This window comes from Patella vulgata, chromosome 4, assembly GCF_932274485.2.
Source record: "Patella vulgata chromosome 4, xgPatVulg1.2, whole genome shotgun sequence".
Taxonomy (NCBI): domain Eukaryota; kingdom Metazoa; phylum Mollusca; class Gastropoda; family Patellidae; genus Patella; species Patella vulgata.
Window position 1 is genome coordinate 80,849,185 of NC_065882.2, and position 14,719 is coordinate 80,863,903.

The window sequence follows — 14,719 nt, forward strand, 5'->3', positions numbered from 1 at the left end:
CGTGGTCGGGTTCCCGCAATGCACACATCTTGTCAAAACTAGAAACGGTGATAACTTGGCTCAGAATAAAGTAATTTGAGAGAGAGAGAGAGAGATGAGGTTTAACGTCCATTTGACACAAACTAGGTAATTTAGGTAACATATGTATCAACTTTATTTCAATAGAAGTAGGTGGAAACCAGCGGACACGGAGAAAACCCACGAGATTGGATAGGCGACTCTACTCCTTGCGTACAAGGGGGGGGGGGGCAATCAAAATCCCGCCAGTTGACTTAATGACAAACCTTATGATTTCGCGCACACGCGTTAAACCACTATTCAATGACGGTCCACCCGTGTGTAAATACTGGCCTGCACAGACACTAACCCTTGTCAGTTGAATTTGAAGGGGAAAATGGGCGTGGTGTTTTCAAGGTCCAATATTTAAGATAACTTAATTTTCAAACTAAGCTTGTCTTTGAATAGTAGAAAACGGGGGATAGGCTAAGTTTAATATTTTTACAACTGGTTATTTTTTTCATGCTATCATAAACATAAAACTGTTAATCATGCGTACTTGCGCATCATTATGGTGGGGGGGGGATTAAATGCTTTGTAATGACGTACTTTAATAGTGTACAAAAAAGGCTATGAGCCGGTTAAGGTTAAAAATAAGGACGGTACCAATCATAGGGCGTGTATATGACGTCAGTAGGATGAACGGATTATGACGTCAGTTATTCAGTGGCGTGATCGGTGGTAAACCGATATTTATTGTCTTTTGTTCGGTGTATTTGCATTACGAGGTCAGTGGTTAAAATGCTCATTTGCGTCCAATCAGAATCCACGAAATTTTAATTTTGGGCGTCAGCAATCTATAAATAACTGTTTGGTTATGTAATATACCGTGTAAATATATGATTATATGTTTAGGACAATTAATACGATATCATCCCTACTCGATTTCGCAATAGATAAACAATTAAAGCACACAGTAAGGTGAAGGCCGTTCAGGTAATACCATGGACAGTATAATATGCCTATACGGTCCATGGTAATACATTACTAGTGACGACACTGTAGCCTGCATTGTATATATATATATTAGGCTACCTAATTCTTATATCCCCAGACCATGGTCAGCTTGAAGTCGTAAAACTATAAATTATATGACTTTCTGAAGTATCAACGGCACGGCTCTAAAATGAATCAAACAGAGACTGGTAAAGGTAAGATTGTTGTTAATTTGACATAAAAGAAAGACTGAGTTTAAAACGACATATACACCACGCCCGATTTAATATCGATCAACTCGATTGTCAAGTCTCTATAACTTTATAGGTCTGAGACGTGGAGGCAAACTAGCCGCAAACTAATGGCTGTGATGGCAAGGTCTAGTTAGTCACCGAAGCCTGTTTTAGAAGGGCCCTGTCTATAAAATGACCAGAACGTATCTAAAACTGGGAACTGTGGTAAATCACAAATCAGAAACACTTTCAGTGAATCCGTAAAAGCCCGTACAAACTGTAGATTTGGCATCTAAAATCCACGCCCAAACCGTTGCCCCATTTAGCTATAAAGGTGGCTGTGGTGCACGGGGCAGGGTATGTCCTCTTTCTAGAACACCCGATATCACTTCACATTTGAGGTGTTTACATATAATACTAACAGAACATCGTATACCACTTATAATATCGTTGGTAAGCATACGCTGATATAATATTGTTGTAGCTTATTCCAACACTAACTCGTCGTTAGTGTCTGAATAAATAATTTTAATTGTACTTTTAATAAACGAGTGTCAAGAACTGGTTAACGGTAACAATAACGAGATAGTTATCGCTAGGGCGAGTCGGTCACCAGACTAAAGTTACAGTAGAATATAGAACATATATACAAGCTTAGGATTAAAATAATTATATAATAATATTTGACCAGAAATGTTAAATTGTACATAGGAAACAGATGTTTAAATAGAAAAAGATATGGACATAGCAAGAACGCGTGTTAACTATAATTACGTAATATATATTGTTAAATTAAGTATAAACCCAAACAGTTAAAAGACTTGAAAGTTTAGCGTGATATCAATTCGGACATTTGTCAATTACTACTTTAACTAAAATTAAAAAATAAAATATATATAAAGATACACTATAACATATGAAGAGCCCCGGAGAAGAACGATCTAAGTCACTTTTTCAATGAACCTCAGTTAATGGCGCCATCTGGTAGCAAATTGTATAAGCTTTCTCTGGGACAATCAATTTCAGGTAAAAAAACGATCGGAGTCACATCGAACCAAGGCCCTTCTGAGATGGCCTCCCTGACAAAAACAAGTCCATCGTGTTTATTTGACCTTAATTTGGCTGCTGAAAAGTGGAAATCAGTTGTTGTACTGGTAATTATGATTTGTATTAAACATCATTTTGAAGTTGTAATTAACCCCAGTCGTTGTTCTGTTCGCGTCAAGCATTCTCGTCCAAAAGTCTTTTTGCTTTTTATACGAAAAGACAAAAATGTGACTTAGATCGTTCTTCCCCCGGACTCTTCACATGAAAGTGGGGTCGCTAACCTGGAGGTCTCCGCGTGTTCGATCTCGATGTTCACCTCGAAAGTTTATCGGGATTATGCGGCATGGCGTCCTTTTGTCAGTGGTGCAGTAGGCCGTTCTGCCGCATTCCGGGCAAAATGTCCCTGCATGGCGTAAGCTCGTCTTCATCAGTCTTTTCGGTACAGAACAGTAGGACGTTAAACCCTATAAAAGGGGGTGGTTTTCATTAGTTGTATACATTTTTCAGAGGCTTTGAGGCAGAAGCGTCTATTGGGTTTCCAGAAGCTGCGTTCAGTCAGTTTTCTACAGATTGTGTTAGGCTCGATATCTGTTATTATTGGTGCTATAGCTCTGTATTATACCAGTGCCAATCCCGCTTTACCTTATACTGCTGCCGTACCTGTCTGGATGGGCATACTGGTAAGTACAAGTTCGTTCTAGATGGGTATACTGGTAAGTACGAGTTGATTCTAGATGGGTATACTGGTAAGTACGAGTTGATTCTAGAGGGGTATACTGGTAGATACGAGTTGGGTCTAGATAGGTATACTTGTAGATACGAGTTGGGTCTAGATAGATATATTGGTAAGTAAGAGTTGATTCTAGATAGTTATACTGGTAGATACGAGTTGATTCTAAATGCGTTTATTCTGGATACAAATATTGGTAGTAAATGTCCGATTTTGGACTGCATTGGTACAGCGTATGCTTGGAGTGATTATCTATAATAAAGCGTATGTTTTATCTGTGGGAAGGTAGTTGTCATGTAGGCCTATGTAATTAAGGCCACGTCACGCGAAAACAATGTCCGTGGAAAACATGGAGGCTAAACGGACATCGTTTCCCATCTGTGTTTACTGTTCCCAAAATGTCGACAAGTTGCTTTCATTTCGGACAAAAATTAACATGCACGTTCTTTGCGACATTGTACATGACGCACGTGGATACCTTCAACAATTAATATCCGCAACATTTGTGGCCTAAATGTTACCCACAAATTTGTCCCACCCTTATGCAATTTATAATTATAGGTAATTCTCTCCGGTATTTTGGGATTGTTAGCTGGTAAAAATGGTGCTACCGAGACAGAAGTTTCTATTAAAACTAAAAGTTAGGTAAGTAAATAGTATAGATATTCAGTTTTTCAGTGTGCGGCCATCTTGAAATCCCGTTTTTGGGCTGCGAAAGTCACAAAAACATGTCTGGGGCTATAAGTGGAAACTATACCCAAACATCTAAATTAACTAAAACACAAGGAAAACACCCGACAAACAGATTGTCGTACACGTAAAATAACCATTGACAGTTTTTCAGTGTGCGGCCATCTTGAAATCCCGTTTTTGGGCTGCGAAAGTCACAAAAACATGTCTGGGGCTATAAGTGGAAACTATACCCAAACATCTAAATTAACTAAAACACAAGGAAAACACCCGACAAACAGATTGTCGTACACGTAAAATAACCATTGACAGTTTTAAATAGAAGAGTAGGCGCAAAATACCGCTGTCAGGACAAAAATCTCCTTCCTCCCATTGTACATGTAACATAACCATATTAGTCTCAAAATAACTGAAAATATTCAATTCATTCAATTTCACGCTATGCTACATTAAATGTAGTCTGTGAAGAAAAGTCAACTGGCGTGGTTTCGAATACCCGGTTGTATATGACAAGGAGTAGGGTCGCCTGTCCAACCTCGTGGGTTTTCTCCGGGTCCTCCGGTTTCCTCCCACTGCTAAAGACCCCTACGCCCAAGCGAATTATGGAAATAAAGTTGAACCGTGTGTTAGTCCCGAAATGACCTAGTTTTGTCGAGTAGACGTTAAACTCTCTCTCTCTCTCTCTCTCTCGCTCTCACTCTTTCATTTCTTCCTGTTTTGTTTTTTCAGGTGATAAGTTATTTCGTCATTTGTCTTATTATGGTAACTTTTTGTATCCTGGGCGCTTTAGTTGAAATTGTCGGCATTGTCTTTTGTACTATAGCAGAAACCACCGAAGTGTACAAACTGTGTTTACCTAATAGGACCGGGAATTTAACCATGGCAGTGTTTGGAATGATTATTATGTTGGTTTTGTTTTTATTTTCTATCCTGGGTACCTGCTTCTTCTGTTTGTATGGGCGGTCTTTGGGTTTTAAGAACAGATATGACTATGCAATGGAACGAGGGTATCAAATGGCCCAACAACAACAGCGGCAACAACAACAGCAAGGACAAGATGGCGGCTACACAAACTGGGGTAAAAGCTAACGCGGATGGTATATAATACTTAACAATTTAAGAGCGAGTCCCTTTAAATCCAAATGATATGAAGGGTTTTACAATGAAAGGGATTAGGGTAACTTTGTATAATAAAACAAGCACAGTGGGTGCCGGGTAGCTTCACTGAGATAGGGTAAGGTAATTAATTCTTCTACGTAATTCGTAATCAAGTACCCTTCCTTTCATTTGCTTGATAAATTCTAGAGAATCCCCTAATGGTAGCTGGACCATAAGCAGTAACTGTTTTTCATAGATTAGTAGATTGTCAAAAGAATTTTTTTTTTTGAAGTGATAAGTTCATATTTTTAGGTTATATTTTTAAAATGTATTCAAATAAAGCCTTAAAATAGGTTGTATCTATAAACAGTCCTACCTTGTTAAAGAATAATCCTATTAATCCTATAATTCACTATTGCCAGTTGAGAAATTGGCAAAAATATCATTTTCAACTTCAAATTCAAACGTTTGAAGATAGCTATTCCATGGGGGGGGGGGGGGGGGATTAGAAAAACAAGGGAGGTAATTGTGTTATTATTTCTGGGGTGAATGATTTTTAAGTGTGAGAATGATACCTATGATCATATAATAGTGAGTTGACAACCTATTGAGCAAAAGACATAGAAATAATTATGTTTTGACTTTCTTTAAGTTGTTGTTATATTGTTATTATCAATTACATAATGTTGCATAATTTAATACGATTGTATCATTTGCTTGATGGAAACTAGGTGATCGTAGTGGAAACCTAGGTCGCTGGACAATAAACAGTTATATATCCTGTGTAAATTTATAAAGAATGTTGTAATGAAATGGGGTTTAACGTCCTACTGTTCTGCTTCGACTGGGCTAGTGGACAGTGTGTTTGAGGGAAATTGTGCCCGGGCAGCGGCACTACGGCCTACTTTTATATCGAATTCCGTCTGCCAAGGGATCATTTACGTGCACGCCAATATATACACGGCACCTCTGTTTTTCATCCCATCAGAGCGATTATACGTTGTCTCTTTCCTGCGCCACTGACAAGGGGGAATCAGACCGGAAAATCCCGATGAATTTTCTCGGCCAATGCGGATCGATCACCAGGTGAGCGAGCCAACATCCCACCCGCTGCGTCACCGTGGTTTCAATTCCCCGGTTGTACGTGTCCTTGTAGGGTCGCCTGTCCAACCTTGTGGGTTTTCTCCAGGTCCTCCGGTTTCCTCCCACAGCTAAAGACCCCTACGCACAAGCGAATTATTGAAATTAAATTGAACCATGTGTTAGTCCCGAAATGTCGAGTGAACATTAAACAATAATTCTCTCATACATGTTGTACTTTTAATATCAGCATAGTGTTAATGAATTGTAAATTATCTTCATAATAAGGCATAATAAAATTAATTTTTTTAAAAAACATTTTTGTTAAATTTTTGGTGACGCTAAGGATGATCAGTACAATATTAAAAAATATGTACTGGGGCCTGTTTCACGTGATAAACCCGGTGAAACACCTATAGGTAAATTAAAAACCATAATGCATGTATTATGTAAGATTTAGATAAAAGGCTGGTCGTCTTTGCTATAATAGTTCCAAAATAGATAATGCAAAATGAATATATTGAAAATTTCATTCAAATTACTTTATTCTGAGTGAAGGTATTAGGTTTGACGGTTTGACAAGATGTGTGCACTGATTGTAAACACATTACTGATTTTTAGTGGCTTAACCTCCCTTCACCATTTTAGAATTAAATCATTAAATAGCCGAACTGTTCTAATCTACTTAAAATCGGACCCACCCGACGGCAAAGAGAGTTGATTATGGTCTTGTCATGTTAATAAATGTTTAATTAATAGCTTATATGGCATTTAATTTCTAGAGAAATACCCGCAATAGACGGAAATAGCTCTTTCATAATTTTGAGATAATTGCTGAAATAACACATGTCCCCTACTGACAGCAGAATAGCGCAACTTGTCCGACGGCATAAGTGAGGATTTATCTTTACAGATAAAGATGCTGAAATCTAATGGACAATGGTGGTAAAATCTACAAGTGGTCTGCATCCATAACGAGGTAACAGAGTAGCGCCCCTTCTACTGTATTATTGGATGTATATGACCATTGTCAGTGTATATGTATGCATGCTGTCCTTCATGGACGCTTTGATGCAATAAACATCTTATCTTATCTTATTCCGCCCTAGTGTCCTTGTTCGCACTTTTTTCCCGTATGCAAATGAAGTTCTTGTAGTTGCCATGGAGAATGGAGAGGTGTAATGTGCTAAATAACTATTACAAGTCCCTCTTATACCGTATTTTGTTGGCCCTATAATCGAAAAGTAATTTAACACTGTATAACATTAGTATTGTGGAGCAATGGAAATTTGGGGGGAGCGGGGTGTCTGTCATTGAATCAACTGGCGTGGTTTCGATTCCCCGGTTGTACGTGACAAGGAGAAGGGTCGCTTGTCCAACCTCGTGCGTTTTCTCCGCTACCCCCGGTTTCCTTTCACAAGCGAATTATTGAAATAAAATTGAACCATATTATGTTAGTCCCGAAATGACCTAGTTTGTGTCTAGTGGACGGGTACATCTGGGGCTACTGGAGCTATGATACACCAAACCATTACGGCGACGAAGTTCATTTTGATCTGGAAAACGGTGCAAAACAGGCGGATAAAAATCGCTGGGACAATCCTGAAGTTACGTGGGAATTTGCACCATGCACTGGCAGCAACACATCGTCTCTGTCATCGTGGCATAACTGTGAATGTTCACAGATAGTGTCCATCTTTTAATAAAGATATCAAGATCTCATATAGTTAGAGTGTCTAGTTGTTAGGATCGTATGCAAAACGGAGCCAGATCTGATTACACATTTTCATTCGCCGTTAGATCTAAATTAAGGATCATCCTTATTGTTTATGGTGCATGCCCTATCCCTAGGGGCAGAGTCACACCCATTGTCTCTTTTATGTTGCCTCTAGACCCCAACTCTTAATGGGTCATCTTGAAAACTCCTCATACTTATATGACTTCTCCTCTATTATTTTTCGGTGCATGCCCGATCCCCTGGAAAGAACCACACCCAATTTTTTGTCTGTGTGCCCCTACAGGTCGCAATTCTTGACAGTTATGCTTTCGAAACTGTGCATACCTCTTTTTTTTAATACTCTAAGGATGATCCTATTGTTTGTGCTGAATGCCCGCCATCCATTGTTAAGGAAATTTGACAGTTGACAATGCATGATTACATCATCGCTCCAAATTGCGTAGGTATACATACATTAACATACAGCGATAAAAACTAGGCCTACACAGAAGTTTTTAAAAATAGAGAAATCCAACATCCCTTTTGACATCAATTTTTATCATAAGGCCTGTCATTGAGTCAACTAGCGTGGTTTCGAATCCCCATTTGTACGTGACAAGGAGTAGGATCGCCTGTCCAACCTCGTGGGTTTTCTCCGGGTCCTCCCACTGCTACAGACCCCTACGCGCAAGCGAATTATTGAAATAAAATTAAACCATATGTTAGTCCCGAAATGACCTAGTTTGTGTCGAGTGGACGTTAAACCCCATTTCTCTCTCTCTCTCTTGACATCAATTTTTATTATGAATTAATGTGGACACATTGTGATTCCGTTTCATTGATTTTGAATTCATATGTCTACGCCTATCATTTCAATTTCATTACCTCGCGCATTGAATGCCTATCCCAGCCCACCACATCTGATGATAAAGGATAACGGTTTAAAAATTAAAGCACACGCCAGTGACAATGTTTTGTTTTACATTTTATTTACATGTACATGTAGCTGAGCAGGAGGGGGGGGGGGCTACCCCCAACCCCTTATATATATAGATCCGCCGCTGGTGCACTTTAGCTATATTTAACAAGTGTACAGCACCGTGACAGTTACAAGATTGTCCTTTTATGTTGTCATTGCCATAGCTACGAATAAACGTTACCAAGACAAAGGTTGAAGGTCGCCTGAGTGCGAATATTTATAAACTTATACAATTACTAATATTACTATGATAATGGAGTTTGAAAATGGTTTTATACTAACGTATTTCAGTTTATAAATACATCAAATACCTGCTACAAATAACATGAAACTTAAATCTACAAACAGAATCGGTAATAAAAATGTTTGTTACTAAAGTACGAAACAACGAGAATAGTCAGCTCTGCAGGTGCCCTTTAACCTCTAGGCTTCGTCTAATGAGTATTGGCATGATTGAACCTATCAATGATAGTATTGGTTAGAATTGAATTATTTAGTGTAAATTAAGACGGTGGCTTGTACACATATACACCTTTCAAATAATTTAAAAATCTCCCTGTGGATGGGTAGAAAACCGTCAAAATGACAAGGTAATTATGACATTTAGTATTTCTCGCAATATTTTTTGACAGCTCACTGCAGTGCAGGCATATTATTTTGGAATCCATTGTCTACGCCATGAATGGCATGATGGCACTATGCCAATCCTATGCTGGTATTTATTAGTGGTCTATTGACGAATAATACATGATATGTCATATTATTATAGGCATGCTTTTAGGTATTTAACCTACGTGTCATGTGATTATACTAGGAATATTACATTGCAGTCAATAGCAGAGCCTTCGGCATCATGAATTACATCAGTATTCACCGAGCATAAACTATCATTATATATATAATTTCTTCACAACAATGACAATGACAGGGGGGTGGGTGGGTGGTGGATGGCCGAATGGTTAGCATTGTGCGTGCTGTATCATACGGCCTGTCATTGAGTCAACTGGTGTGGTTTCGAATACCCAGTTGTACGTGACAAGGAGTAGTGTCGCCTGTCCAACCTCGTGGGTTTTCTCCGGGTCCTCTGGTTTCCTCCCACCGCTAAAGAACCCTACGCACAAGCGAATTATTGAAATAAAATTAAACCATATGTTGGTCCCGAAATGACCTAGTTTGTGTCGAGTGGACGTTAAACCCCATTTCTCTCTCTCTATGACAATGACAGTTTTTGGTATTCCCTTAATCCACAAATTGAAAAAATCACTACCGGGTAACCTAAAAAAGCTCTGCCAGTTTCAATAAGAAGAGTAATTTAGAAATTAAGGAGAGTGATCTGATATTATTAAGGAGAGTGATTAATGTTGTGTATGGGAAATGGTTCTGAAGATCAATAACTGCATGTCATAACCCCCCATGACTTTGTACAAGAGACCGATTTTCAATTTTATGGGGATTGAGGGCTAAAAGTCTCCCCTCGGTCAACATTCAGGTGTCTGGCAGGTGCTCGAGAAAGATCGCTCGCCTTAAAAAAACAATGACTGCAATGATTGATTATTATTGTTTATTCAGTCCCCACCAACTTGATGAGAAATAATTACGGGGGGTATTTAAAAAAACAATGACTGCAATGATTGATTATTATTGTTTATTCAGTCCCCACCAACTTGATGAGAAATTAATTACGGGGGGTATTTAAAAATAAAAAAAATTCTGTGATGGAGAATTCAGCCAGGGCAGCATATTCCTGAAGCAATGGCCCGAGAAATCCCTCTCTTGTAATTGCTGGATTGACTTCTGATACTTGAGCTTTTGAGGGAGTGTGTCTATTCTTCCCGTCAATCAAACTGGGGTTTGGATGGCCAAATGATTAGCACATTCGTGCTGTATCATAATGTCTGTCATTGGTTTTGATTCCCCAGAAAACCAAGTGTTAGTTCTGAAATGACCTAGTTTGTGTCAATTTGAGATTAAACCCCATTTCTCTCCTCTCTCTCTCCTCTCTCTCTCTCTCTCTCTCTCAATCTAGTCTCTACTACATGTAAGTACAGCAACATAACAGCCCTTCGTTTAATCTGGTGTCTTCTCTGAAACTTTGGACAGTGATTTAAGGTATTAAAACCGGTGAAAGTATTGTTCGTCATCAAACAGTATTGTATACAATGTAGCCGTTTTGGTAGCCTATTTTGTCACGCAATTAGTTTTTCTGCAATATTCTGCTATGCACTGATGCCAAATGGCGAAGATCTATATAGCGCTGATGACAAATGGCGAATATCTATATAACACTATGCCAAATGAAATTGTAAGAATATATTTGAACTGATAAACTCAAGGGAAATAAAGGTGAACGTTTTTGTTTCTGACATCAAGCTCATGAAACAACGTATTCATTATTATTGTCTTTGTCACATGGATTACAAAACTTTTTTTCAGTTTTCCAAGTTACTCAGGGGTTTTGAACCATAAACAGATCATGTTCTTGTTATTCTTTGGGGCAGCGTACTTTGCAAAAAAACTGAAGGCCCAGTCAATTCAATTACGATCAACGTGAAAATTAACATTTTTGTTTCTTGGACACCTGCACATCGATATTTCATATGTCATAATTCCCAAATGCCCGGTTCCTGGTCCATATGGTTAGATCTAAATATTAAGACCACCTGCAGATTTTGTCAAGGTCACGAGATGTAAACAGGGCTAGCGCTAACCCTAGACCTTACCCTAACCCTAACCCACAATCCTCGACAAGGATTACGTGCCTTAACTCTGTTTATTATGACCTTGTTTTCGTACTTGTTTTTATAGTTACGTGACTGGGGATTCAGAGTTTGGAAATGTCAAACTGGCCACACCTCCAAACTAATTCACGAAACTCAAGTTGTAAAAATAAATCCAATATATAAAGGTCCACCATCGGTTAAGATAAGAACTGATACATGTACTTATGTTTTGATCAAATAAATTTATGAAATTTGAGCCTCTGCACACAAATAAATATATTATTTAGCATATTAAAGCATACATTTTGCAAGAGCCAAGTCTGCCTATTCCAGGTCTTTCTTTAGGTCTGAAATGTTATATAAATCATTAGACATTTATTCACATGACAAGCCCATAATCAAGTCTTTATATCGTCGGATGGATTACAACAGATTTAAACACGATTTGCAGGAAATAGATTAATGGAGAGAGAGAGAGAGAGAGAGATTAACATCCACTTGACACAAACTAGGTCATTTCGGGACTAACACAATTTTATTTCAATAATTCTTTTGTGCGTAGACTCTTTAGCAGTGAGAGGAAACCGGAGGACCCGGAGAAAACCTGTGAGGTTGGACAGGAGACTCTGCTCCTTGTCACGTACAACCGGAGAATCGAAACCATGCAGTAATGACAGACCTTATGATACAACGTGCACTTGCTAACCATTCAGCCATCCAACCCCCCTAAATTAAATGAACAATGAATAATCGACTGTTGTAGCGAGAACCACCAGCCCTGCATCTAAATCTTATATTAAGCATCTTTAAACTTTAAACCCATCTTTAAGATAATTACATTTGGCAATAAATATTCATACAGTGCAATGTCACTTGTCTTTGAGACATGTAAAAACTTCTGATATGGATATACATGTAGGCCTATTGTATTGCAACACAGATTTTTTTCCTTGCAATAAAAATGAAATATGGGTGTTTGCTGCCTAGTATTATATTTAGTTATTGAAGCATGGCATAAATACTCATCTCTCGAGAGTAACTTTAAATTGCTACCTTATAAATATGTTTAATAGTTAGATACAGTGAGTTATACCACTAGCCTTGAAGGTAGGTCATGACATAAATATTATTATAGAATTAAAAACAATGGGCAGTAAATAATATATAGTACTAGAATATTTGATATGGATATATGTACAAGCATGAGTATGGAAGTTGCAACAAACATTTCACATTGTGATGCATTACAATATGTAATTAAATAACATTAATTTTGAAGACATGTGTGGTACATATTAATGTTGATGTAATCGTCAACATTGTATGTTATAGTCGTTTAGATGGGATGTAAAACTGAGGTCATTGTACACATTGGCATGCACGTAAAAGATCCCTTGACAGTTGGAATTCAATATAAGAGTAGGCTGTAGAGCCACTGTCCGGGCAAAGTTTCCCTCATAGCAAACTGTATGGCGTATTCCCGTCTTCATTAGCCCAGTTCGGAGCAGAACAGTAGGATGTTAAACCCCATTTCATTTCATTTCATATCTTCACCCATTGCATGATAACTGCGTTTATACCAGGGTTCTTAATCCATTTTGAAACGAATCCACCAGAATTGGGTCAAATGAAGTTCCACTAGGAAATGGGTTTTAAAATTTTAAGCTTCCATTCCCTTTAATATAACTAGACTTCAACAAAAATAATTCTTGGTAATTTGTTAGGAGGAATATCGTATTCAACTGTATGTAATTAGCACAAATCTAACGACAAATAGGTACACCGTTCGGAAAATTTTCCATATTTAATTCACATACCGGTTTGAAATTCATGTCAGTAATATTTCTGAATAAATTACTGTATTTGTCTTTTCGATGGATATAAGTTGATACGGCACCATGGTATTTCTTCATAACACAATTTGTAGGGTTTTATTTCCTTTTACGTAACTTGCAAATGTTTTTATTCATTCATCCATTATAAACACACGGCACAGTGATCACATGACAACCATAATTGAAATGGCTTTAAAAATAAATTCCATACGACTATGCCATCCAGCTTTCAATAATAATAACGACGATATTTTGAAAATCAACTTTATACCAAGTTGTTCAACTGCTCACTGTTTTAGTGTTACATACCTTTATTCTACATTTGGTCTGTTGGTGCAGAAAATGTGGACGTCAAAACCCCATTTCAGTTGATTTATAGGATCTAGATCGGACTATCAGGGTCGTGTAGCAATCTGATCAAAATACAGATGTATATTTTGTTTCGTTTTTTATACTTTCGATGGCCTACACTACATAAAGATCTGACAGTGTGTACTGGTAGGTCGTGTCAGGGGTTGTATGAGCGGCTTTTCACCCTATGACGTCAGACATTGATTAATCAATCAGCGTTGATGTTTCTAGTGGTTTACCTACAGTTCCGTGCATGGTCTGCCAAGAATGTCTCGCCAGAACAGACTGTTTCATTGGCTTATCCCTCACTTTAACCAAAACGCTGGTAATATAACAACTCTTCCAGATCCTAGTGTAGTAAAGACAAGTAAAACGAAATCTTGATCTATAAAAAACGAACCGAAATAGGATCTGTGTATTGATCCCATTGTTTACGGAGAAAAGTCCAACTTGAAAGACGCATTGTGTAAGATTGAGATACAGGATTTCAGCCTCGTGATTTTCTGGTTTGAAAAGCAGCCTGTTTTACCCCCAAATTGGACTGACCCGTTATGCATGTATGATGTATATCCTCAGATTTTTTTTTTTCCTTGAAATGTTTTGTTCGAGAAACTTTCTGTGTGTTCACTATCTGTTACAGGATAAATTATAAGGTAGGATTTTGATTTAAAATGTTTTCAAATCTCTATGCGTTATTTAAGCATAATTGGAATCACTTGTAAACTACAAGTTTAAATTACAGGATAAATTATAAGGTAAACGTTTGGATTTTGATTTAAAATGTTTTCAAAACTCTTTGCGTTATTTTAGCATGATAGGAATGAAAACTACGATATTGTGAAAGATGAATCGCTAACATGAATAAAGCTTTCGAAATGATTTGATTAAATTGATTTCATTCAGAATTTATAACTTAAAAATATGTAATTGAAAAGCTAAAAATGGAGGCACTCGCAATAGTGTAATTTGAATGAAATTTTCAAATTATTCATTTCACATTATCTATTTTCGAACTATTACAGCAAGAATGGCTAGCTCTTTTGTCAAAATCTTACATAATGTATCTTTAAATAATAAATCTGAATACATATTAGTGGGGATTAAGTTGTGAGAAATTTGATATTTTAGCAAAAAACACATAAGATAAGATAAGATGTTTATTGCATCAAAACGTCCATAAAGGACAGCATGCATACATATACACTTAGACAATAGTCGTATACATTCAATAATACATATTACATAG

The 14,719-nt window shown here is 37.5% G+C and overlaps 1 protein-coding gene and 1 long non-coding RNA gene across 2 annotated transcripts in view; both read left to right on the forward strand.

Annotated features, from left to right (window-relative positions):
- Positions 1-736: 736 nt before the first annotated feature.
- Positions 737-5,291, forward strand: LOC126817127 (uncharacterized). The gene is made up of 4 exons (XR_007678798.2): positions 737-1,208; positions 2,781-2,953; positions 3,565-3,648; positions 4,423-5,291. It is a non-coding gene; the product is annotated as an uncharacterized LOC126817127 (long non-coding RNA).
- Positions 5,292-9,007: 3,716 nt separating this feature from the next.
- LOC126818115 (transient receptor potential cation channel subfamily M member-like 2) overlaps positions 9,008-14,719 on the forward strand; it is a 39,682-nt gene continuing 33,970 nt past the window's right edge. The window contains exon 1 of the mRNA XM_056100493.1: positions 9,008-9,157. The gene's annotated coding sequence lies outside the window, so the exon portion shown is untranslated. The remainder of the gene's footprint in view (positions 9,158-14,719) is intronic.